Source organism: Chiloscyllium plagiosum, unplaced genomic scaffold, assembly GCF_037043375.1.
Source record: "Chiloscyllium plagiosum isolate Xiang-an unplaced genomic scaffold, Cpla_swu_hap1 HiC_scaffold_9, whole genome shotgun sequence".
NCBI lineage: Eukaryota > Metazoa > Chordata > Chondrichthyes > Orectolobiformes > Hemiscylliidae > Chiloscyllium > Chiloscyllium plagiosum.
Window position 1 is genome coordinate 120376651 of NW_028270147.1, and position 25760 is coordinate 120402410.

A 25760-nucleotide genomic window follows, 5' to 3' on the forward strand; every position below is an offset into this window, starting at 1 on the left:
TGGCTCTGTGAAATGTTAGGGCACAGAGAATGACACCAGAAACAATTCAATGTTGTCACTCTCTCCTTTGCAATTGCTAAACTGGTAACAATTACTTTTTGCTCACAATTTGCTCTCTCGAATTTGATCCACTTGCCTTTCTTACTTTGCTTTTTTTGACTTCAGTCTGTGGGTAGTTCCATCAAAACCCAATCTCCTCACACTCATCCTGGCCCCTGAAGAGATTAGAGACAAACTGCAAATGCTGGAATCCAAGGTTGACAAACAGGAGGCTGGGAGAACACAGCAAGCCCAGGCAGCATCAGGAGGAAGAGAAGTCAACGTTTTGGGTGTAAACCTTCTTCAGGAAGTGGGATGGATGGGTGTTGGGGGAGCTGCAGATAAAGGGAGTGGCCGGGGCAGGGTGGTTAGGTGGGGATAGGTGGAGACAGGACGAGGGTAGGACATGGTTGGTCGAAGGGAGGGATAATTCTGGATTCATCTCTCCCAACGACCAATCAGGTCATACTCTCTATCTTTCTCAACCTATCCCCACCTCACCACCTCGCTCCCACCCACCCCTTTATCTACAACTCCCCTGACACCTACACCACCCCCCCCCCCCCCCCCCCCCCCACTTCCTGAAGAAGGGTTACACCTGAAACGTCAACCTCTGAAGAGATTAGACAAGGTTATTTCATGGAATCAAACCATCGAGCCCATCAATCCTGAAAACAGATTCCAACATTGAAGTCCCATTTGCTGGTTGCAAATGTAAAGTCTCTTTCAGGCTGAAAGAAGGAAGCTTTCGATTGAGAAATGAGTGAGCTTAACCCAGATCCTGAACAACAGCACTTCAGAATGGAGTGATATAAATCAGAAGCAATATAAATACAGGGCAGCTTATATACTGCAGCTCGCACAAAGTGCAGCCAGCATAGAGGGGAATGCTGGGAAGTTTGATCAGTGTGGGAGTTTGGTGAACTCAGGGAACGAGTCCACCTTTGCTTTTCCAAAGTGATTTGGAACGGTCACTTCAGCTGCTGGGAGCCTGCACATGCACTTGGTTTGAATGAAACAAATTGGTAAACAAGAAAATAGGAATCTGGGAATTGTTTAGTTAGAGAGACTGTATAAACAGACTGCTTCAGGACATGTCCATTAGGGAAGGATAATAAATGCAAGTACTGAAACTTCAAAACAGAGACTGAAGACAATTACTGGACCAATGAAGGAATGGATATTTTTCAGTTGTAAGTCAGATCAACATTTCTTTATTGCATTGAAATGATTCAGGGTAAATACATCTGCAGTGACTGTATAAAACAATAGGAACTCCCATTCAGGGAGTTTGGAATGAAGGCTGAATTGAAAAAGCAGTGATATATCAGGGAGTGCCGGAGATACCTGGAGACTTAGTTCCAGAAGGAAGTTATAGGCCTCAGGACTGCACAGTTCAATTCCATGTGTTGTAAGGGGCAGGAGGGTACGACACACGAGGGAGGCAGATAGGGAGTTGGAGAATACTGTGGGACAGGAAAACCCCTCACTCTTCTAAACCCCAGTGAGAACAAGGCCAGCTTTTCCAATCTTTCCTCATCACACAGCCCCCTCATTCCAGCGATCAATCGGGTAAAACCCCTCTGAACCACCTCCAATGCATTTATATTCTTCCTTCAATAAGGAGATCAAAACTACACACAATACAGTATTTGAGATGTGATCACACCAATGCCCAGGAATAACTGAGACATCACAGTCTCACTTTCTGGTCCCAAATCACGCCTACTCTTAATTTTCCCAGCGTTTTTACTGTCCATCTTTAATTGTCCTGGACAAGATGGTGCTGAGCTGCCTTTTTCAACCGCTGCAGTCTGTATGCTGGAGGTAGACTCATAATGTCCTTAGGAAGGGAATTCCAGGATTCTGACCCAGTGACGATGTTTCCAAATCAAACTGGTGAATGGCTTGGAGAGGAACTTGCTGGGGTGATGCTGCCCTTGTCCTTCTTGATTCAAGTAATCATGGGTTTAGAAGGTGTTGTCTCAGGACCTTTGGTGAATTTCTGCAATGCATCTTGTAGAGAGTACACACAAATGTTACTGAATGTTCTTGTGGAGGGAATGGATATGTGTGGAAGTGGTGCCAATCACGTGGGCTAAAATTTGATAAACAAAATTTAAATAAAATAATATAAAACAACCTAAAATGAAATAAAATAAAATGTTGCTGCTTTTTTGATAAAACATCACTGAACCCCAAATATTAACTCCTCCCTTTTACATGATAATGAGGAAAGAACTCTTGTTGGTGCAGTTTTTTTTAATCATCTCAGAATATTCAAAGCTGTGAGCACAGAGCAGTCACGTTCCCGGACAAGATGGTGAGGTCCTGCAGGCAGGAAATGAATGACGAGACAAATCTGTTCTGTTGGCACTCGTTCAATAGTGAGCAGGATATCCGAGGGAATCTCTTCAGAATGGGATCTTGTCGAGCCCCCAGAGGTGGGGGTGGGGGTGGTCAGGGTGTGGTGGTGGTGGAGTGTCAAATGGTGGAGCCAGAGACTGTGTAACTTTCAGCAGTGCACCTCGGTCTCAGTCTGGATTCTGTGCTCTCATTTCTGAGGTGGCTTTCAATGCGATGACCATTTTGATGATGAGGCAGGAGCATTGCCCATGGAGCCACGGTCAGTAACAATGTAAACTGTGTGGCTCTGAAAGCCTGAGTCTGCATCTCAGCTCATTCATCAAATCTGTTTCTGCCCCTCTGCAGGCTGACCAGGCTGCCAGTGCCTTCCCAACACTCCCACATTTCCTCTTGTGTCACAGTTCGTTCTCCTGAGGGATAGTTGTGCTTGGAGTCGAGAAGTGTGGGGCTGGAAAAGCACAGCAGGTCAGGCAGTTGTGCTCAGGCTGAGGACATGAACCTTGTCCCTCTGTCAGATCCTCTTCGAGAAACTCATGGATCACCACCGCCCTCTGCAGGACAGAGGGGAATGGCAACAAGCAAGGATGGAGATGGGGACGCGAAGCCTCAAGTGCTGTTCTCTGCAGTTTGGGGGCACGCTTTGATAGCCGTTTGTTAGATCTTTGAGTATAATTCATTTTTTGCTGATCCCAGTGATAATCCAAAGGACACTCCACCTTTCAGTCTGACAAACCAGGGTCACCCATGTCATGGCTCTGTTTCTGGCCGAGGCTGCAGTCTTTCAAAGAGATGAATTCACGCCTCACCAGTTTGATCATTTGAATTGTATGCCATTTATTTTGATTTCTCCTGGGATGGGGTGAGCGTTGACGTGTCGGTTATTTGTTGCCCTTCCCTAATTGTCCTGGAGATGGCGGTGGTGAGCTATGTAATATCTGGGAAGCAACTGTCAGGTCATTCCCACTGGAATCGACTGGAATGAATGTGGGTTTATTCTTGGCTAATGGAAGGAGCCGTTACCCATAATCCTCAGCTGCTGTGCAAGTACTCTATAGTTACTAGAAGGCATTTGTATCTCTCTGCCTGAAAAATACAAAGTCAGAAGTCACACAAAAGCAGGTTCTAGCCAACAGGTTCATTTTAAATCACAAGCTTCCGAAACGCTGCTCCTTCATCAGGTGTACCCCAGTCCACCATCGACATCCCCACATTACTGAACAGTACAAATAAACTGGGGCTTTGAGAGGATCTAACTGGCTCCATCTGGAGAATCGTGGGGAGAGAGAGAAAAAAAGAGAGAACAGCTTTCGGACCAGGATACTTATCGCATCACAATGAAAATGCCCTGCATGCTATGATATATCCAAACGGAGTATTTTGGTGTGATTTTTGATTATCTCCAGATTGTGCTTTTTTCATTCTATGATACACGTGGACTATGTCAGTATTGGGTATCACAAAGCATGTTTGGTATCACAAAGCATGTTTCCTCCATTGAACACTTTCCAACACACTCTCTCCATCTTGCTTTCAGCCTTTTTGATTCTTGGACATTCCCCCTACACTCTCATTCTGTCCCGGTCCCAGAGGAATTGATGGCCTGAGATCATGACCCCGCACTGTGTGAAGATTGGTGTGAAGTAAGGCCAATGTGTTGGAGCTTGGGCTCCTGCCTCAGGCCCAGGTGCAGGGGATGTTCAACAATCTGCACATTGTCCTTTTTCTCTTTCTGAATGAACTGGGTCAAGTTGCAGTAACGAGCTGGCAACAAGGTGTCTTGTCTAAAATGTTCCCAGCACTGGATACAGAACTGGCTTAGTCACAGGAGACAGAGGGCAGTGATGGAAGGATAGTTTTCAGAATAGAGGGTGGAGACTCATGATGTTCCACAGGGTTCAATGGTGGTCTACATAGATGAATTGGAGGAGGGCATAGCTGGTCTAATTAGTAAGTTTACAGTTAATACAAAGATTGGTAGAGTTGTGGAGAATGGGAAGGTTTGTCACAGGATACTGCAGTATATCGATCAGTTGGCTGCTTCGTCAGAAAAATGGCAGATGTAGCTTAATCCAGACAAATGTGAGGTGATGCATTTTGAAAGGTGATGTACAGGTGGGAATTATACTGTGAATGGCAGAATCCTCTGGAGTATTGATATGCAGAGAAATCTGGGTGTGCATGTTCACAGATCACAGGTAGCAGCACAGGGAGATAAGGCAGTAAAAAAGGCTGATGGCCTGCTTGCCTTCATTGGAAGGGACACTGAGTATAAGGATTGACAAGTTATTCTGTAGTTTTATCGAACATTAGTTAGGCCACACTTGGAAAATTGCATGCAGTTCCGGTCAGCACACTACCAGAAGGATGTGGGTATTTTGAAGATGGTGCAGAAAATGTTTACCAGGGTATTGTCTGGTATGGGGGATTGTAGTGCTGAAGAAAAGTTGGATAGACTGTTTTTTTTTCATTGGAATACGGGAAAATGAGGTGTGTCCTGATAGAAGATTACAGAGTTGTGAACGGCATTGGTAGCGTGGAAAATATGAGGATTTGTTCAGGGTGTATGCGTCACTTACTCAGGGACAGAGGTTCAAGGGGCGGGGGAATTTAAAAGAGATGTGTGAGGGAAGTATTTCACACAAAGGGAGTTGAGTACCTGGAACACACTGCCAGAGGAGGGGGTGGAAGCAGACACAATAGAAGTATTCAAGAAATACTTGCACTAATGTATGAATAGGAAGGGAATAAAGGGATATGAATCCTGTAGGTGAAGACAGTTTCAGTATGGAAGGGCAAAAATGTGCCAGCACAGGCTTGGAGGGCCAAAGGGCCTGTTCCTGTGCTGTATTGTTCCTTGTTCTTTGGTCCCTGCTGTTGAATTGGATTCTCGGGAGCCAGCTCCGTATGAAGAGCCTGTTCCCATTCTTTTGTTGGAGTTCATGGGGCAGCTGCTGCTTCCTTGCTACGTCACTGATCAAACCAACAATGTGGAAAGCCTCTTGATATTTTAAATACACTGTCTGCAGGAAAATGTTTGGCTGAGGTTTTAATGTTATTTAATAAGATAATGACGTCAATACACCAGTGTTGTTTACGACTCGGAACATTTACCATCATGATCCAAGATTTAAATGCACCATCTCTCACTCGTGATAATACAGTTTTCAATGTTTCTCTCCCCTGACGTGGTATGAAGAGGTTTGCAAATGTGTTTTGATGAGGACAGTGCATCTTCAACACCATGTGACGGAGTGGGTGTCTGGTTGAATTCTCGCTTGTTTTAAATGTGTCAGTGTTACTTTCCCCACTCTCTGGGGGATGTTGCTGTCACTATCCTCACCCCACCCTTCACTTTCGGGGTGATACCATTTTTAGCATCCTTTCTGTCTGAGAATGTCATTGTTCTTGTCCCTCCCTCTCTCAGGGATGGGCTGGGTGTTTCACATCCGCCTGGTTTGTCAGTTCCATTTACTCTCTTGTGAAATGGGTAATCCCTGTTTTACTCTGGTAAAAGTGAGTTAAACGCTGGCACAGTTCACCCTTCATCTCCATCATATCTCAGGGCCTAAGGTTGGTCAGTACTGTCTGGCACCAGATCAATCAAACCACTTCCCACAGTTTTCCCTCGTTCCTATCTTTACTGGACACCTTGTATCCAGGTATCCCCAATCCCGGATCTCTGTTAGAGCCACAAGATCAGATTTCCACTTAACAATCTGCATCTGTAAACCCCCAATACTGTATTATTAACCCATTTCAGTCTGTATCCCATCAATCAGGGTCCCTAATATGCAAAGGCTGTATTTAAATAATCTCAGTGACTGTGGAGACCTGGTGAGGTTGGGAACAATCAGCAGGATCAGTCACACCATTTGCATTATGCACAGGGCTCGGGACTCCAGGGGGCCCATTGTGCTCGGGTCTGGGACTGAGGAGCAAGAGCAGGGCCTGTAATCTCTGGTCGCTGTCCCTGATTTGTGGGTCCGCTCTGATGGAGACCATTGTGAAAGCCATAGTCAACATCGCCATCTGCTGACCTGGAGAAGCAAGAACATGCAGTGCTTGTGGGAATAACCTGAATGTGATCAGGGGACAAGGTCAAAAATCATACGACACCAGGTTATAGTCCAACAGGTTTATTAGAAAATACAATCTTTCGGAGCCTTGCCCCTTCTTTCAGATGCTCAGAGGAGCAAACAAGGTGAATTTAATTGACAGAGAAAACAAACTCTGCTGTTCATTTCCTTCTCGGTTGACTCTGTTCTCCTAAATGACATGAACAAGAGAAAAGGCAAGAATAAAGAACATAAGGACACCACACCAGTGACCTCCGAGTATGTGAACAATACTTGGTGAGAATATTTTCCTGCTTTTTCAATGTTTAGTATCAATTCAAAGCAGAAAGAGTCTTTCTCTCTCCTTCCCTCCTTGAAACGTTTACTGAGATGATCAAACACAGCAACAGTTCATGTGATGGGTTGAGGGGGTTGTCTAATGATCGAGGGAGGGGACTGGGTCAGGATTCCCTGGAATTTAGAAGGTTGGGAGGAGATTTCACTGAAACATTTTAAATTCTCCAGGGCCCTGACAGGGTAGAGTTTGGAAGGATGTGCCCTTACCTGGGTTTGGAGATGCCGGGGTTGGACTGGGGTGTACAAATTTACAAATCACACAACACCAGGTTATAGTCCAACAGGTTTAATTGGAAGCACTAGCTTTCGGAGCGACGCTCCTTCCTCAGGTGAAGGTTGGTGAAGGAGCGTCGCTCCAAAAGCTAGTGCTTCCAATTAAACCTGTTGGACTATAACCTGGTGTTGTGTGATTTTTAACTTTGTCCCCCCTACCTGGGGATTCTAAAGCAGAGTCGCAGTCTGGGAATAAGGGATTAGGCATTTAGATCAAAGAGGAGGAATGGGTGGCACAGTGACTAGCACCACTGTCTTACAGCACCAGGGAGCTGGCTTCCATTCCACCCTGAGGTGATTTTCTTTGTGGAGTTTGCATGTTCTCCCCATGTCTGAGTGGGTTTCCTCCAGGTGCGCTAGTCTCCATTCTCAGTCCAAGGATGTGCAGGTTAGGTGAACTGGCCATGGGAAGTGTAGGGTTACAGCAATAGGAGAGGGGTGTGGTTCTGGGTGGAATGCTGCTTGGACTTGTTGGCCTTCTTCCACAACGTAGGAATTCTATTTATCCTATCCATGCCCCTCATAATTTTGTAAACATCTATAAGGCCTCCTCTCAGGCTCCGATGCTCCAGAGAAAACAGCCCCAGCCTGCTCAGCCTCTCCCTATAGCGCAAATCCTCCAACCCTGGCAACATTCTTGTAAATCTTTTCTGAACCCTTTCAAGTTTCCCAATTCCAGTACTCAATACTCTGACCGATAAATGAAAGCATACCAAACACCTTCTCTTTCCTTTCTCCCTGCGACTCTACTTTCAAGGAGCTATGGACCTGCCCTCCAAGGTCTTTTTGTTCAGCAACATTCCCTAGAGCCTTACCATTAAGTGTATAAGTCCTGCTAAGATTTGCTTTCCCAAAATGCAGCATCTCGCATTTATCTGAATTAAACTCCATCTGCCACTTCTCAGCCCATTGGCCCATCTGATCAAGATCCTGTTGTAATCTGAGGTAACCTTCTTCGTTGTCCACCACACCTCCAATTTTGGTGTCGTCTGCAAACTTACTAACTGTACCTCTTATGCTCATATCCAAATCATTTATATAAATTACGAAAGTGGACCCAGCACTGATCCTTATGACACTCCACTGGTCACAGACTTCCACTCTGAAAAGCATCCCTTCACCACCACCCTCTGTCTTCTAGCTTTGAGCCAGTTCTGTATCCAAATGGCTAGTTGTCATGTGAAATCTAACTTTGCTAACCAGTCTCCCATGGGGAACCTTGTTGAATGCCTTACTGAAGTCCATATAGGTCACATCTACCACTCTGCCCTCATCAATCCTCTTTGTTACTTCTTCAAAAAACTAAATCGTGTTTGTGAGACATGATTTCCCACGCACAAAGCCATGTTGACTATCGCTAATCAGTCCTTGCCTTTCCAAATACAGATACCTCCTGTCCCTCAGGATTTCCTCCAACAACTTGTCCACCATCGACGTCAGGCTCACTGGTCTATAGTTCCCTGGTTTATCCTTACCAGCTTTCTTAAAAAGTGGCACCACGTTAGCCAGTCGCTAGTCTCCAGTCTTCCAGCACCTCACCTGTGACTATCGATGATACAAATATCTCAGCAAGAGGCCCAGTAATTACTTCCTTAGCTTCCCACAAAGTTCGAGGGTACACCTGATCAGGTCCCGGGGATCTATTCACCTTTATGCGTTTCAAGACATCCAGCACTTCCTCCTCTGTAATATGGACATTTCACAAGATGTCACCATTTATTTCCCTACATTCTATACCTTCCATATCCTTTTCCACAGTAAATACTGATGCAAAATAGTTTCTCCCCCATCTCCTGCAGCTCCACACAAAGGCTGCCTTGCTGATCTTTGAAGGGCCCTATTCTCTCCCTAGTTACCTTTTTGTCCTTGATGTATTTGTAAAATTTCTTTGGATTCTCCTTAATTCTATTTGCCAAAGCTATCTCATGTCCCTTTTTTACCCTCCCGATTTCCCTCTTAAGTATATTCCTACTGCCTTTATACTCTTCTCATGATTCCCTCGATCTATCCTGTCGATACCTGACATATGCTTCCTTCTTTTCCTTAATCAAATACTCAATATCTTTAGTCATCCAGCATTTCCTATACCTACCAGCCTTTCCTTTCACCCTCATAGGAATATGATTTCTCTGGATTCTCGTTATCTCATTTCTGAAGGCTTCCCATTTTCCAGTCGTTCCTTTACCTGCGAACATCTGTATCCAATCAGCTTTTGAAAGTTCTTGCCTAATACCATCAAAATTGGCCTTTCTGCAGTTTAGAACTTCATCTTTTAGATCTACTCTATACTTTTCCATCACTATTTTAAAACTAATAGAATTATGGTTGCTGGCCCAAAATGCTCCCCCATTGACACCTCAGTCACCTGCCCTGCCTTCTTTCCCAAGAGTACGTCAAGGTTTTCACCTTCTCTACTGGGTACATCCACGTACTGAATCAGAAAGTTTTCTTGTACACACTTAACAACTTCCTCTCCATCTAAACCCTTAACATGATGGCAGTCCCAGTCTATGTTGGAAAGTTAAAATCCCCTACCATAACCATCCTATTATTCTTACAGATAGCTGAAATCTCCTTACAAATTTGATTCTCAATTACCCTTTGACTATCAGAGGGTATTGTTTGCAATACAATCCGAAAAAAGTCATAATCCCTTTCTTATTTCTCAGTTCCACCCAAATAACTTCCCTGGATGTATTTCCAAGAATATCCTCCCTCAGTACAGCTGTAATGCTATCCCTTATCAAATATGCCACTCCCCCTCCTCCTCTCTTGCCTCCCTTTCTATCCTTCCTGCAGCATTTGTATCCTGTTAAGGCCTCATCACAGAATCCTTGTGGAACACCATTCAAAATGTGTTTTTTTTCCCTGTCGTCTGTCACCAGTCTCCTAACCAAGTCAAACATTCATCTTCAATCCCATGGATTTTAACTTTGGTCAGCAGATTGTTTTGTGGAAAATTATTGAGTATTTCTGAAAGTTGCTAAGATTAGACTTCCTATCAACTATTTTAGTTAATGCATTTGGTTTGTTAGTTAGAACTTACCCATCACAAATCTATGTGGACAATTTCCAATTCTCTATATGAGAAGGTGCGGCACGGTAGCACAGTGGCACAGTGGTTAGTGTTGCTGCCTCAAAGTGCCAGAGACCTGGGTTCAATTCCCACCTCAGGTAACTGTCTATGTGGAGTTTGCACATTCTCCCCGTGTCTGTGTGGGTTTCCTCCCACAGTCCAAAAATGTGCTGGTTAGGTGAATTGGCCATGTTAAATTGCCCATAGTGTTAGGGGAATGGGCTGGGTGGGTTGGTCTTCAGAAGGTCGGTGTGGACTTGTTAGGCCAAAGGGCCTGTTTCCACATCATAAGTAATCTAATCTTCATTCTATCTGCTGTTAATTATAAATTTCAATGAAACCCTCAAAAGAGATGTTAGATTGACCAGTATATTATTGTGTTTAACCAGATCAGTGGCTGTGCGGAATCACACAGAGAGCAGCCAGTGAGCCTGACACAGTCAGGGACACCCCCTGGTGCTGAAGGTCATGCTGCTGCTGGTAAAGGTCGCATTTCAACTGAAACTGCACCCCCTCCCTACACGCTCCCCTCTTGTCCCCACATGCCTCACTACAACCCCTGGAGATGCCATCCAGCACCTTGTGCCCTCGCTCAGTCTCCATTGACCTTGTCTCCATGAGCCTTGAACCTCCTTCCAAGCACTGAAGCTTGAGCCATTTCCTCTGACCCTTGATCATGTGTCTGCCATCTTGGAACTGACTAACCTGGTCACCATTAACCTGCACTGCCCTCTCAGCAGGGTGCATAGATTGATTCAGCACAGAGAAGGCCCTATGGCCCATTGAGTCGGCACCGGCATAACTATCACTAAAGGCACTGTAATCCCAATTTCCTGCACTTGTCCCAAATCTGTGAATGTTATGATATTTAAAAGTTGTAAGCTTTCCACCCTTCAGTACCTTCCTTGACAGAGGGTTCATGTTTATTGCTTATATCATGTCAGGCTCAAGGAGGTTAACAAAAGCTCAACTCTTTGGGTTTTTGCTGTGGGTGGGTTGGTGGCTCGGTGGTTAGCACTGCTGCTTGACAGCACCAGCGACCTGGTTTTGATTGCAGTCTCACGTGACTGACTGTGGGGTTTGCACATTCTCCTCGTGTCTGTGTGGGGTACCTCTGGGTGCTCTGGTTTCCTCCCACAATCCAAACATATTCAGGGTATGTGGATTGGCCATGCTAAAATTGCCCATAGTGTTCAGTTAGGCACATTAGTCAGGGGAAATATAGGGGAGGGGAATGGTTCTGGGTGGGTTACTCCTTGGGTCTGGTGATACGTGTAGGCCAGACCAGGTAAGGACAGCAGTCCTCCTTCCCTCAAGGACAGTAGTGAACCAGGTGATTTTTGTTTCTGACAATCACCAATGGCTTCATGGCCATCTGATTTCCAGATTGATACTGAATTAAAATTCCTCCACCTGCAGGTGGGATTCAAACACAGGTCCCCAGAACTTTACTTGGTTCTTCAGGTTTACAGTCCAGCAATGATACCACTCGGCCTTCTCCTATCCCAGTAGTATCCTCGCCTCTGAGCTTGACACTGGTGTGGAATGCAGCTCTCTCCATAGAGTGGTTCACATGACAGTGTGATAAAGGCAAAAGAAAAAAAAAGGAAGAAAAAAAAAGAAATAAAAAGGGGAGTGTCAGAAGAACTGATACTCTGGGACCTGACTCTGAATAACAACCTGCCGACCAACCCCCTCCTTCTGTCACCCTCAATCTCCCCATGCTTACTCTTGATGCCCCTTCGATCCAGCTTGTGCTGCCTTTGGGAGAGGTTGACCTTCGCTCCATCACCCAGGAACGTGGTCATCATCCCAGAGGAGTATAGTCCCACTTGCCCATTCGAAACAGAGACGAATGGTGGTAGGTTTAACCTGAGGGTCACCACAGCTGAGGCAGGGGGAGAGAAGTTGACATCTTCATTAATCCACTGTAAACCATCTTGGGGCTGCAAAAATTCAACCTCACTCCCTCAGACAGCTCCCCTCCCTGTAAGGTAATATTGCTGCACCTCATTGAGGGCTAATTGACCACTAAAATATGACTATGGCTCGCCAGCATTGGCTGAGCAGGCAATCACTGTGACCATGACCCTGGCTCCAGAAAGTCCCCTTGTAATTGGGGAGCACATTAGGGAGCACAGTGCACACTGCCTCTGAAATCCCTCCCTTACTGAGAATACACTCTCAGCATTCACCTTTCTCAGCTGCCATCTCAATTTATTGTCAATTGTATGTCCTATGGTCCTGCCCCAGTAGCTACCTGATGAAGGAGGAGGGCTCTGAAAGTTTGTACTTCCAAATAAACCTGTTTGAATCTAAGCTGGTGTTGTGTAATTTTTAACTATGGCCATCTCAATGAGGTGCCATCTCAGACTGGATCAGCTGAATTGTTGTTCGTTCCTGATTTGAGAAGCTTAAAGCCTAATCTTCAATCCCCAGCACAAAGCCCATTCTCTCTGCATCGTTATTAGACAAATACCTCAGAGAGATACTGACAGGCTGCACTAAGTAACATACACAGGGAGCAGAGTCACTGAGTAACATGCTCACACTCCATGCTGCCTGTAGGTGTCTCAGTGTGAGCATGTCACTCAGTACTGCCTGTAGGTGTCTCAGTGTGAGCATGTCACTCAGTGCTGCCTGTAGGTGTCTCTCTGAATGTGGGTGTGTCACTCAGTACTGCCTATAGGTATCTCTCTGCGTGTGAGCATTTTACTCAGTGCTGTCTGAAGGTGTCTCTCCAAATATGGGAGTGTTACTTAGTGCTACCTGCAAATGTCTCTCCGAATGTGAGTGTGTTTGTCAGTGCCGCCTGCAGGTGTCTCTCTGAATAACACACACTCAAACTCAAACTCAAACCTCAAGAGAGACACCAGCAGACAGCATTAAGTAATACACTCACACTTAGACAGACACACAGCCTTCAGTGTCTGTGAAAGGCCAAACATCATTTTCAGGTGCTACCCAGCATGCAGCAGAGAGTGCACAGTGCAATCCCACCAGCTGGGTTTGGACCACAGAGTGACGAGTGAATGCCTCAGATTGTAATTATTGAGTCGCAACAGCTTTCGGTTTCTGTTCTGTTTGGAATCATTTAACCTCCACAGATTCCGGATCAAAGGGATCATTTGAAAGTGATTGGTGAAAGACTGTCAGTATCATCTACAACTGATGTGTTATTGATTGACAGGCCAATAGCTAATTGTGACAATGACTTGCTGAAATGCAGCCAATCAGCTAAGGGCAGTTGTCCATTTCCAAAGTACACAGAGGCTGTCCTAAAAGCCAGAGGTGGGTAGGCCACCCTGATGCCAGTCACCCTGAGAGCTAGATGGTGGGTAGGCTGTTCTGAGCACTGTCGTCCCGATAAGGGGTAATCGGGACGGGCTGTCCTAGAGGTGGTCGAAAGGTGTGTCAGGGCGGACCGAGAACTGGAAGGGGAATGGGGTGGACCGAGTACCGGAAGGTGGGTAGGGGCGGGCTGCCTTAGTGGTCGGAAGGTGGGAGGGATGGGGGCTTGCTGGGTCTGTATTGTCTGCACTTTGTATGTAACAGTACTGTCTAATGTACAACTGTCACTGCTGTTGTCTCTTTATATCTTTGTGAAACTGGGATTTGAGGTTTGTCCTCATGTCCCTGTAAACTGTTTAAATGGTAGGGTTTGGGGCCTGGCTTTGCTGCTCCTCTCCCTTGTAAAATTGCTGTCTCTTGCTGCAGCTGTAAATGTAACTGTTTGTTGTAAACTGTTTTTGTAATTTGTTTAATAAAATAATATCCAAAGGACACAGAGGCTGTCCGAAAAGCCAGAGGGTGGGTAGGCCACCCTGATGCCAGTCACCCTGAGAGCTAGATGGTGGGTAGGCTGTTCTGAGCACTGTCGTCCCGATAAGGGGTAATCGGGACGGGCTGTCCTAGAGGTGGTCGAAAGGTGTCAGAGCAGCCGAGAGCCAGAAGGCACGTAGGGGCAGGCTGAGATCCGGAAGGCTTGTGGGCTACCCTACACGCTATCGTTCCAGGGAAGGGGACGGGCTGTCCTAGAGGTGGCCGAAAGGTATGTCAGGATAGCCCACTGGTCGGAGGTGCAACGGGGTGGGTGAGAGCCCAATGGTACGTAGGGGCAGATCGAGAGCCAGAAGGCGGGTCGCCGCCCTCAGCGCTGTCACCCCGGGCGGGTACCGGTGCGGGCTCTCCTAGAGGTGGTCGAAAGGTGTGTCAGGGCGAACTGAGAACTGGAAGGGGCATGGGGTGGACCGAGAACCGGAAGGTGGGTAGGGGCGGGCTGCCTTAGAGTGGTCGGAAGGTGGGAGGGATGGGGGCTTGCTGGGTCTGTATTGTCTGCACTTTTGTATGTAACAGTATTGTCTCATGTACAACTGTCACTGCTGTTGTCTCTTTATATCTTTGTGAAACTGGGATTTGAGGTTTGTCCTCCTGTCCCTGAAAAATGTATGGTAGGGTTTGGGGCCTGGCTTTGCTGCTCCTCTCCCTTGTAAAATTGCTGTCTCTTGTATGCAGCAGTAAATGTAACTGTTTGTTGTAAACTGTTTTTGTAATTTGTTTAATAAAAAAATCCAAAGTACACAGATAGCATTGCCCTTTTGATGTGAAGGGCACTGCTTGTCACTGGCCACTTGGGTGTTTCCTTTCTTCCTGGTGGTGGAAACTGAATAAAGATTCATGCACCTTGTGTCTCTCACTGTGTCTCATACCTGCACACACACAACATGGGGGCTGGGGAGAAAATAAGTCCAAAGCACACAGAGACAGAGACCCAATCTCCTTTATCTTTATTCCCTTTTCCAGATTGACATTGACAGAAAACAGACTGCAATTAACAGCCCAGACAGAGGAAGCTGCACAAATTCACAGCCACAATGGATCTTGAGGAAAACATTTGAGGAGATTTTCTCAATAATGTGAGAATCCTGTCCCTTTAAACAGTGACAAGACCTTAAATTGGAACTGATGGCTGAGCAGGAAGGTGATCTGGTTTACTGAAGCAGAGACTTCTGAGGTTCACATTGTTTTTGTACAGCTGACAGTCTTCAGCATCTTCGAGAGGTTTGACTTGGCATCACAAGTCAACCCTATCCCTATGACACGCTCCCAGAACAGGGACAGCATACTATTTGACACAGCATAAAGGTCTCTCTGTACTATCGCAACAACCTGTCTTCACTACTGAACCTCAGAATTTGCCCCGAGCAGTCCTGAGATGGAAGAGAGTTGAAATTCAGTGCTGACAATGACCTTTGTCCTGCCAGCTCAGCCCTGTTCTATTTAAAGTTGTGTCTCCTCTGTGGACTGCCTCAAACATTCTACACACATTCTGATCTCCTGATGCTCTTGCTGAGGGGAGAGGGGAGGGTCACGTGGGTGAGGGCACAGGAGAAGCGAGCGTTGGACTCCCAGTCAGGCCCAGAGAGGGTCAGCAGGCTGCTGACACTGTAGGTGCTGTCCGAAGCTCGCAGGTAGTTGCTGGTCTGAACCCCGTCCGAAATGACTGCACCATCCTTCTTCCACTGCACCTCCAGCTCATTGGGATAGAAGTGATTGGCAAGGCACACCAGGTTGGCAGTGCCCTTGGCATTGACCTGGTCCCGAGAGGGGGGAGCAGCAGGGTGAGCTTTGGCTGAGGGCTCTCACGGCCTGAAAGACAAGAGAAGCAATTTTAATCCCTGCCAAACAAATGGATTTTGACTCTCAGCATATTCACTGGCAATACAATCTTATTGAACATTTGTAGTCAATACAGAATAAACCAGACAAAAGAACAGACATTGTTCACATTGCTTCTCGGGATTTGAGTGTCACTGGCAGGGCCAGCATTTATTGCCCATCCCTAATTGCCCTGAGAAGGTGATGGTGAAAGAGAAGGGACAGTTTTGGTCCATCGTTTATGGAATGAATGTGGGCAGCTGGAAGGGCTATCATTGGGGGAACATTTCAGTGACAGTGATCAGAACTCAGTGAGATTGACAGGAGGGATGGAAATGGAGAACCATGGAGAACCAAGTGTAAAAGTTTTCATTGGCGAATGAACTATTTTAATAAACTGTGTGGTGATTTATCAAAAGTGGACTGGCACCAGCGACATGATGGGAAATCAGTATCAGGGCAGTGGAAGCCCTTGAAGGATGAGACAGAGATCGTTCAGAATCTGTTCCCACAAGGAGTAAGGGTGGGACTCCCAAATCTAGACTCTCAGCCTGGGATGTCAAAAGGCAGCCAGAGTAGGGAAGACCAAATAGGGAAGGTGATGTTGGTTATCTGGAGTTCAAACCTGCAGTAAGCTGAGAGGAGAATAGAGGATGCAGGGATGAAATTAAACAGGATCTGAGTAAAGCAAAGAGCTGACAGTATGAAGTATGTCCAAGTGAATCAGGGTAATCCCAACGAACAAGAGGATTGGGGGTCATGTACTGACATAGATTGGGAACTGGTTGGCAGACAGGACAGAAACGACAAGTCTGTTTCTGAATGGCAGGTAGTTACCAGTTGTCGTACCACAGGGATCAGTCCTTGGTACCTAGTTATTCATAATATATTATAATACAGTTATAGAGTCAGAGAGACCCAAAAGGCCCATCAGACCATTGTGTCAAAACACAACAACCCAATAATTCTCATCCATTTTTCCAGCATGAGGGAATTAGATGTGGTATGTGTTCAAGAAGGAATTAGATTTGGTTCTTAGGATTAAATGGATTAAAGAATGGGGGGAGAAAGCAGGAACAGGGGACTGTGTTGGATGATCAGCCATGATCATATTAAATGGTGGAGCAGGCTTGAGAGGCTGAATGGCCTATTCCTGCTGCGATTTTTGATGTTTCTCCCTATTGCTCAGATAATGAAGGAATGTCTCTCATCAGTTTGAAACTGGAAGTGGAAGATGTGGTTACGGTGATTAATGAATGCGGGTCAGTAAGGTGGTTAAGAAGACACATGGGGTACATTTTTTTTTCCCCTGATGGAATGAGGGCATTGCTGGATCGGCAGCATTTATTGCCCATCCCTAATCACCCAGACGGCAGTTTAAAGTCAACCACATTGCTGTGGGTCTGGAGTCACATGGTAAGGATGTCAGTTTCCTTCCCTAAAGGACATTAAGGAATCAGATGGCTTTTTCCTGACAATCAACAATTGTTTCATGGTCATCATTAGACTCTTAATTGCAGATTTCTTTTATTGAATTCAAATTCCTCCATCTGCTGTGGCAGGATTCTAACCCTGGTCCCCAGAACATTAATCTGGATCTGTGGATTAACAGCTCAGCAATAACACCATTAGACTATCACCTCCCTCATCTCATTTTTGTTTGAGAATGAAATCAAGGAGTTTGTATATTCTGGAATTGTATGAAACCCCAGTTAGAGCACAGTGAGAGAACAGTGTACGGTTCGGGTCACCACATTACAGGAAGGATGTGATCCCACTTGAGACGGGGACAGAGGAGGATTTTGTCAGGAATGGAGAGTTTGAGGAATGATTGGTTTGGCTGGGACTGTTTTCTTTGGAACAGAGGAGGCTGAGGTGAGATTGATTGAGATGTGTAAAATGATGAGGGGCCTGGATAGAGTGGATAGGAAGGACTGATTTCCATCAGCAGAGAGGGCAATAACCATGGAGAGAGATTGAAATGATTTGGGGGCAGGATTAGAGGGAGTTGTGGATGTTTGTTTTCACCCAGAGGCTGTTGGGATCTGAGACTCTCTGCCTGAAAGGATGAGAGGCAGAAACCCTCATCACATTGAAAAAACACTTGGATATTCACTTGAAACATCGAAACCTCCAGAGCTATGGAGCAAGAGCTGGAAAGTGGGATGGAGCTCGATACATCATTAACGAAACTCCGATCACCCATATATCAGAAGAACTTTATCCGATAACATTGGAGCAGACATGGATCCACACACTTCAGGAAAGAGTCACATTGGGTGTCCATGTGGAAGGTTCCAGATTACATTTCAAACCTTGCTGCACACCAATGGGCTGAGGTCAAGGGTGAGGCTACAAAGAATCTCAGTGTCCCAGGGTCAGCCAAGATCACTTCTCCGAATGACTCCATGACCCCTGGAAGGTGAGAGTGTGCAGATAATGGGTGAGGGTCAGGATCAGGGGACTCCAAACTTAAAGACAGACTTGCATTTGTGTAGCACCTGTCACCAACTCAGGATGCCCCAATGGCTCTTTCCAGCAGGTTGTGCACAGCAAGATCCCAAACACATTATGATAATTACCAGGAAAATAGATTTTTTATTGATTTTGACTGGGGGATAAATATTGACCAGGGACACCAGGGGGAACTGCCTGCTTTTCATCCAATAGTGCCATGGAATTGCATCTTTCACAACTGAAAGACTCACAGTTCATCCAAAAAAAAGGAATAGTTCCTTGAAAGTGGAGTTGCAGGTAGGTGGGGTGGGGGTGGGGGGAGGGGTGAAGAAGTCATTTGGTATGTTTCCTTTGTTGGTCAGTGAATTGCGTATTGCAGTTGGATGTTGTTGCGGCTGTATAGGACATTGTTTAGGGCACTTTTGGAATACTGTGTGCAATTCTGGTCTCCCTGCTATAGGAAAAATGTTGTGAATCTTAAAATGGTTCAGAAAAGATTTACAACAAAGTTGCCAGGGCTGGAGGGTTTGAGCTATCTGGAGAGGCTGAATAGGCTGAGGCTATTTTTCCTGCAACTTTGGAGGCTGAGGGGTGACCATATTGTGGTTCATAAAATCATGAGGGGCATAGATAGGGTGAATAGAGAAGATCTTTTCTCCAGACTGGGGCAGTTGAAAACTAGAAGGCATAGGTGAAGGTGACAGGGGAAAGATTTGAAAGGGACCTAAGGGGCAACCTTTTCATGCGGAGGGTGGTACATGTATGGAATGAGCTGCCAGAGGAAGTGGTGGAGGCTGGTAGAATTACAGCAATTAAAAGGCATCTGAATGGGTATATGAATAGGAAGAGTTTAGAGGGATATGGACCAAATGCTGGTAAATGGAACTAGATTAATTTAGGATATCTGGTCAGCATGGACAAGTTGGATCGAAGGGTCTGTTTCTGTGCTGTATGTTTCCATAACTCCAATTGAAATTCAATCAAACAATTAACACCTGAGACTCTCCCAAAGACATTTACAGACAGCTTTGTTTGAAAACCTGTCACTGCTGCAATGTCAGGAATATGGCAGCCAGTTTCTACACAGCAAGATCCCACTGGAAACAATGAGATCAAGGATCACTCTTATTGATGTTGGTTCAAGGATAACTACTGCCCTGAACTTAACCCAAAGACAAAGTAATTTGGTTCAGCTGGATGGAAAATGAGAAAATGGAAGGTAAAGGAGAAGGTAGAATTGTTGGTTTGTGATGGGATTGATTGTGACCAGAAAATAAAAGGAAGGGATGGAAGGGACATAATGGGACAGAGAGTGTAGAAAGGATCAGATATCGAACGTAAAGCACAGCAGATAAGGGGACAATGATGGGAAGGAGGGCAGTCAATGCAGGACTGAGGGTGTTGTACTTTAATGGACACAGTATACACAATGAGCTTGTGGTGCAGATTGAACCTGGCAGGTACGATGTTGTGGGTATCACAGAGACATGGCTGTAAGGGGATCCGGGCTGGGAACTAAATATCCAAGGATACATGTCCCATCAAAAGGGACTGACAGATGGACAGAGGGAGAAGAGTCGCATTGTTGGTAAGAAATGAAATTAAATCAATAGCAAGTAGGGACATAGAGTCAGAAAGGGTAGAATTTGTGAGGGTAGAGTCGAGGAACCACAAAAAATAAAGAATTTGATGCAAATTATGTTCAGGTCTCTAAGCAGTAATCAGGGTGTGGGGAAGGAAATCAATCAGGACGTTATGGCAGACTTCAATGGATAGGTGGACTGGGTAGCACGTCACAAGAAAAGGATTTCATGGAATCTCTATGAGATGATTTTTGGAGCAGTTTGTGGTTGAGCCATTATGGAACAGGCAGTTCAGGATCCAGTGATGTGTAATGAGGCAAACTTGATTAGTGAGCTAAGGTGAAAGTATCCCTATGGATACGTGACCATAATACGATAGATTTCCCACTGTAGTTTGAGAGGGAGAATGAGTAAAGTTAACTCCAAATATATGAGGAAGGAGCTGACCAGAGTTGATTGGAAGGGGAGCCGAGCAGGTAAGATGGTTTCGGCAGCAAACAGCAGAGTTTCTGGGGGTAATTCAGGAAGCAGAGTAGGAAGTGATCCCAAAAAAGAAGAAACATACTAAGGGGAGGACAAGACAACCATGGCTGATGAGGGAGGTCAAGGACAGCATAAAAGCAAAAGAAAAATCACACAATGTGATGAAGAATTCGTGGGAAGCCAGAGGATTAGGAAATATTTCAAAGCTTGGAGAGGATAATAAGAAAAGCATTAATGGTAGAGAAGGTGAAATGTGGGGGTAAGCTAGCCAGTAATACAAAAGAAGATTGCAAGAGTTTCTTTAGATGTATAAAAAGGAAGAGGGAGGCAAAAATAGACATTGGATCACTGGAAAATGAGGCTGGAGAAAGAATAATAGGAAGTGAAGCAACAACAGAGGAATTAAATCAATGCATCAGTCTGCACAATGGAAAACATCAGCAGCATACCAATACTTCAAGACTGTCAGGGGTGAGTGTAGTTGCCATCACTAAGGAGGAGGTACTAGGGAAGCTGGAAGGTCTGAATGTGGATAACTCACCCAGACTGGATGAACTACACCAGTGTGTTCTGAAGGAGATCGCTGAGGAGATTGTGGAGGCATTGGTGATGATCTTTCAGGAATCTGTGGATTAGAGGCATGAAGGTGGGGTGGGGAGGGATTTGATGGGGGCAAGGAACTGGAAAATGGCTGATAAACACCCCTGTTTAAGAAGGGAAAGAGGGAGAAGATGAGAAATTGTAGGCCAGTTAGCCTGGATTCAGTTGTTGGTAAGGTTTTAGACTTCAATTTAAGGATGAAATTGCAGAGGACTTGAAGTGAAATGGGAAAATAGGGCTGAGTCAACATGGCTTCATCAAGGGGAGGTCATGCCTGGCAAATCTGTTTGTATTCTTTGAGGAGACAATGAACCAGTCAGACAAAGGAGTGTCCGAAGAAGTAATCTATTTGGATTTCCAGAAGGCCTTTGACATAAGGTAAGGGCCATAGTGTTGGGGGAAAGTTCCTGGTGTGGACTGAGGACTGGCAGGTTGGCATAAAGCAGTGAGTGAGGAACAATTGCAGCTGGTGACTGGTAGAGTCCTGTAGGGGTCAATGTTGGGACCATAACTATTCACATTATACATTAACAACCTGGATGAAGGAAGTGAAGACATTGTTGCTAAGTTGGCAGATGGCATGAGATAGGTGGAGGGACAGGTAGTGTTGAGGAAGTGGGAAGGCTGCAAAAGGTCCTGAATAGGCTCAGAGAGGGGGCAAAGAAGTGGTAGATAGAATACAATGTGTTAGAGTGTGTGGTTATGCACTTTGGTAGGAAGAAGAGATGCAAAGACTGTTTTCTAAATGAGGAAAACCTTTGGGAATCTAAAGCACAAACCTCGTTCAGCTTTCTCTTCAGGTTAACAGGCAGGTCCAGCTTGTGCTTGGGAAGGCAAATAAAAAGATAGCATTCATTTCAATAGAGCTAGAATACAAGAGCAGAGATGTACTGCTGAAGCTGTGTAAGGCTCTGGTCAGACTGCATTTGGAGTATTGTGAGTAGATTTGGGACGCATATTCTAAGAAATGATGTGCTGGCATTGGAGAGGTTTACAAGAATGATCCTGGGGTTGAAGAGCTTGTCATATGAGGCGTGGTTGAGGACTTTGGGTCTGTACTCAATGGAATTTAGAAGGATGAGGATGGACCTTATTGAAATTTGAAGAATACTGACAGGCCTGGATAGAGTGGATGCAGAGAAGATGTTTCCAAAAACCGAGAGACTCAGTAACCAGGGCACAGCCTCAGAATGAAGGCCCTTTAGAGCTGAGATGAGGAGGAATTTCTTCAGCCAGAAGGTGGGGAATCTGTGGAACTCATTGTTACAGAGGGCAGTGGAGGCCAAGTCACTGAGTGTATTTAAGACAGAGATAGATAGGTTTGTGATTGTTAAGGGGATGGAAGGTTCCTGTGGAGCAGGCAGGAGAATGGGGGTGAGAAGCATATCTGCCAAGATCAAATGGCAGAGCAGATTCCATGGGCTGAATGGCTGATTTCTGCTCTTGTTTCTCAAAGTCGTCTGGAGAGTTTCCCCAAAACCTTGGAAGTCTGAACCCCATTGGATGTGAGCCCTGCTGTAGCTGTTTGTCATCAGAACTTTGCCAAGAGATGACCAAAGAGTGGAGAGAGTGTGCTTCCATGTGGGAACTTCAGAATGCTTCCCAGCTCCTGGAATACCATGAAGTACAGGATGTGTGGTCAGTGACAGTAGTTGGAGTTCCTGGTTTCGGAGCTTGAGCAGCAGCTGGTGTCAGTGTGGAGTGTCCTTGAGGCTGAGAGCTCCGTGGAGAGTATATTTCTAGATGTGGTCACTCTGCAGCTTCAGAGTATGCAGGGAGGGAGGGAATGGGGAGCAGCAGACAGTCCAAAAGGACCAGGCAGCTCGTACAGGAATCCCAGAGTGCATCTCACTCGCCAACCAGGGTTCAGTTTGGAATCTTGATGAGAATGATGGTTCATCTGGGCTAAATCCATGGCACCACAGAGGGCTCAGCTATACCGGGGGGCACAAGGAAGACTGGAAGAGCGATAGTAAGAGGAGATTTGAGAGTGAGGGCAATCGATAGGTGTTTCTGTAGCTGCAGATGGGAATCCAGGATGATGTGTTGTCTCCCTGGTGCCAGGGTCAAGGATGTCACTGAGCAGCTGCAGAGCACCCTGAGGGGAGAGGAGGAACAGTCAGCAGTCGTGGTCCACATCGGTCCCAGAGACAGAGGGAGAAAAGGGATATGGTCCTGCAGTCAGAATTTAGTGGGTTCAGGAGGGAATTAGCAACAGGAGCTCCAAAGTAGGAATCTCTGGATTACTCCCAGTGCCCCAGTGCAAGTGAAAATAGGAACAGGAGGTTAACACAGGTGACTGTGGAGCTGGAAAGAGGGTCCAGGAAGGAGGGCCTTAGATTCTTGTGAGGTGGTTTACTAGTGCTGTTGGAGAGGGTTTAAACTAACTTGGCAGGACTGTGGGAGCCAGGCGGGAATATCAGAGAGGAACACCAAGGAACACCAGAAAAGGAAGGAGATACTAAATAAGTATTTTGCATCAATATTTCCTATGGAAAAGGATATGGAAGGTATAGAATGTAGGGAAATAGATGGCGACACCCTGAAAAATGTCCATATTACAGAGGAGGAAGTGCTGGATGTCTTGAAATGCATAAAGGTGGATAAATCCCCAGGACCTGATCAGGTGTACCTGAGAGCTCTGTGGGAAGCTGGAGAAGTGATTGCTGGATCTCTTACTGAGATATTTGTACCATTGATAGTCACAGGTGAGGTGCCGGAAGACCGCAGGTTGGCTAACGTGGTGACACTGTTTAGGTAAGGTGATAAGGACAAGCCAGGGAACTATAGACCAGTGAGCCTGAGGCCAGTGGTGGGCAAGTTGTTGGAGGGAACCCTGAGGGACAGGATGTACATGTATTTGGAAAGGCAAGACTGATTAGGGATAGTCAACATGTCTTTGTGTGTGAGACATCATGTCTCACAAAGTAACAAAGAGGATTGATGAGGGCAGAGTGGTAAATGTGATCTATATGGACTTCAGTAAGGCATTCAACAAGGTTCCCCGTGGGAGACTGGTGAGCAAGGTTAGATCTCACAGAATACAGGGAGAACTAGCCATTTGGATGCAGAACTGGCTCAAAGGTAGAAGACAGAGGGTGATAGCGGAGGGTTGTTTTTCAGACTAGAGGCCTGTGGCCAGTGGAGTGCCACAAGGATCGATGCTGGGTCCACTACTTTTTGTCATTTACATAAATGATTTGGATACGAACATAAGAGGTATGGTTAGAAAGTTTGCAGATGACAGTGGACAGCGAAGAAGGTTACCTCAGAGTACAACAGGATCTTGATCAAATGGGTCAAGGGGCTGAGAAGTAGCAGATGGAGTTTAATTCAGATAACCTCGCATTTTGGGAAAGCAAATCTTAGCAGGACTTATACACTTTATGGGAAGGTCTTAGGGAGTGTTGCTGAACAAAGAGACCTTGGAGTGCAGGGTCATAGGTCCTTGAAAGTGGAGTCGCAGGTAGATAGGATAGTGAAGAAAGTGTTCGATATGCTTTCCTTTATCGGTCAGAATATTGAATACAGGAGTTGAGAGGTCATGTTGTGGCTGTACAGGTAATTGTTTAGGCCACTGTTGGAATATTGCGTTCAATTTTGGTCTCCTTCCTATCGGAAAGATGTTGTGAAACTTGAAAGGGTTCAGAAAAGATTTACAAGGATGTTGCCAGGGTTGGAGGATTTGTGCTACAGGGAGAGGCTAAACAGGCTGGGGCCATTTTCCCTGGAGAATCGAAGGCTGAGGGGTGACCTTCTCGAGGTTTATAAAATTATGAGGGGCATAGATATGATAAATAGACAAAGTCTTTTCCCTGGTGTCAGGGAGTCCAGAACTAGAGGACATAGGATTAGAGTGAGAGGGGAAAGATATAAAAGAGACCTAAGGGGCAACGTTTTCACACAGAAGGTGGTACATGTATGGAATGAGCTGCCAGAGGAAGTGGTGGAGGCTGGTACAACTGCAACATTTAAAAGGCATTTGGATGGGTATATGAATAGGAAGGGTTTGGAGGGATTTGGGCCAGGTGCTGGCAGGTGGGACTAGATTAGGTTGGGATATCTGGTCAGCATGGACGAGTTGGACTGAAGGGTTTGTTTCCGTGCTATACATCTCTATGACTCTATGACTCTATCACCATAGAATCCTCAGTGCAGTCAATAAGTCACCACCCAGTGGGAAGGATGTGGAGGAATACAAATGCAAGGAATTTACAGAGACCTGCAAACATGATAGAGTCGTTATAAATGGGCCAGGGAAGTGTGGGGGGGTGGGGGTGGGGGGAGATTCTTGACAGATTCTTGTCAAATGAAGGACAGTTCTGTGCTGTTGACCTATTCTCACTGGGGACTGGTTTGGACACAAACCTCATTCCATGAAGGCCCAGCAGAGAGAGGAGATCCTCAGGTTATCAGTGTGAGCTGGAGGGACAGGACAGGCTCTGACCCACTGACCCATCCTGTCCATTGACAACATGTTCCAATCCTTTCGCCTTTCCTTCCCCTTCTATGATCAGTCTCTGAGTCAGGGTGTTTCAATGGGATGAGGGTCAGAGCATCAATTACAACAGAAAGGAACTGAACCCACCATGGTGTCCATGATGCACTGGAACATCCAACAGAGTCCAGTAAACATGGAATTCAGTTCATGAGGATGTCCTTCTCACTGAAGTCCCCAATAGAGACCAGTAAACATGGGCCTCCTTCCTGCTGGAACCTCCAGCAGAGACCAGTAAACATTGGCCTACTTCCTACTGGACTCTATAAAGACGACCAGTAAACATGGACCTCCTTCTGAATGGATCCTCCAAG

At 45.8% G+C, this 25760-nt stretch overlaps 1 pseudogene; it reads right to left on the reverse strand.

The window, feature by feature from the left end:
• Positions 1 to 25760, reverse strand: part of LOC148149291 (centrosome-associated protein 350-like) — a 629436-nt pseudogene that overhangs the window by 213861 nt on the left and 389815 nt on the right.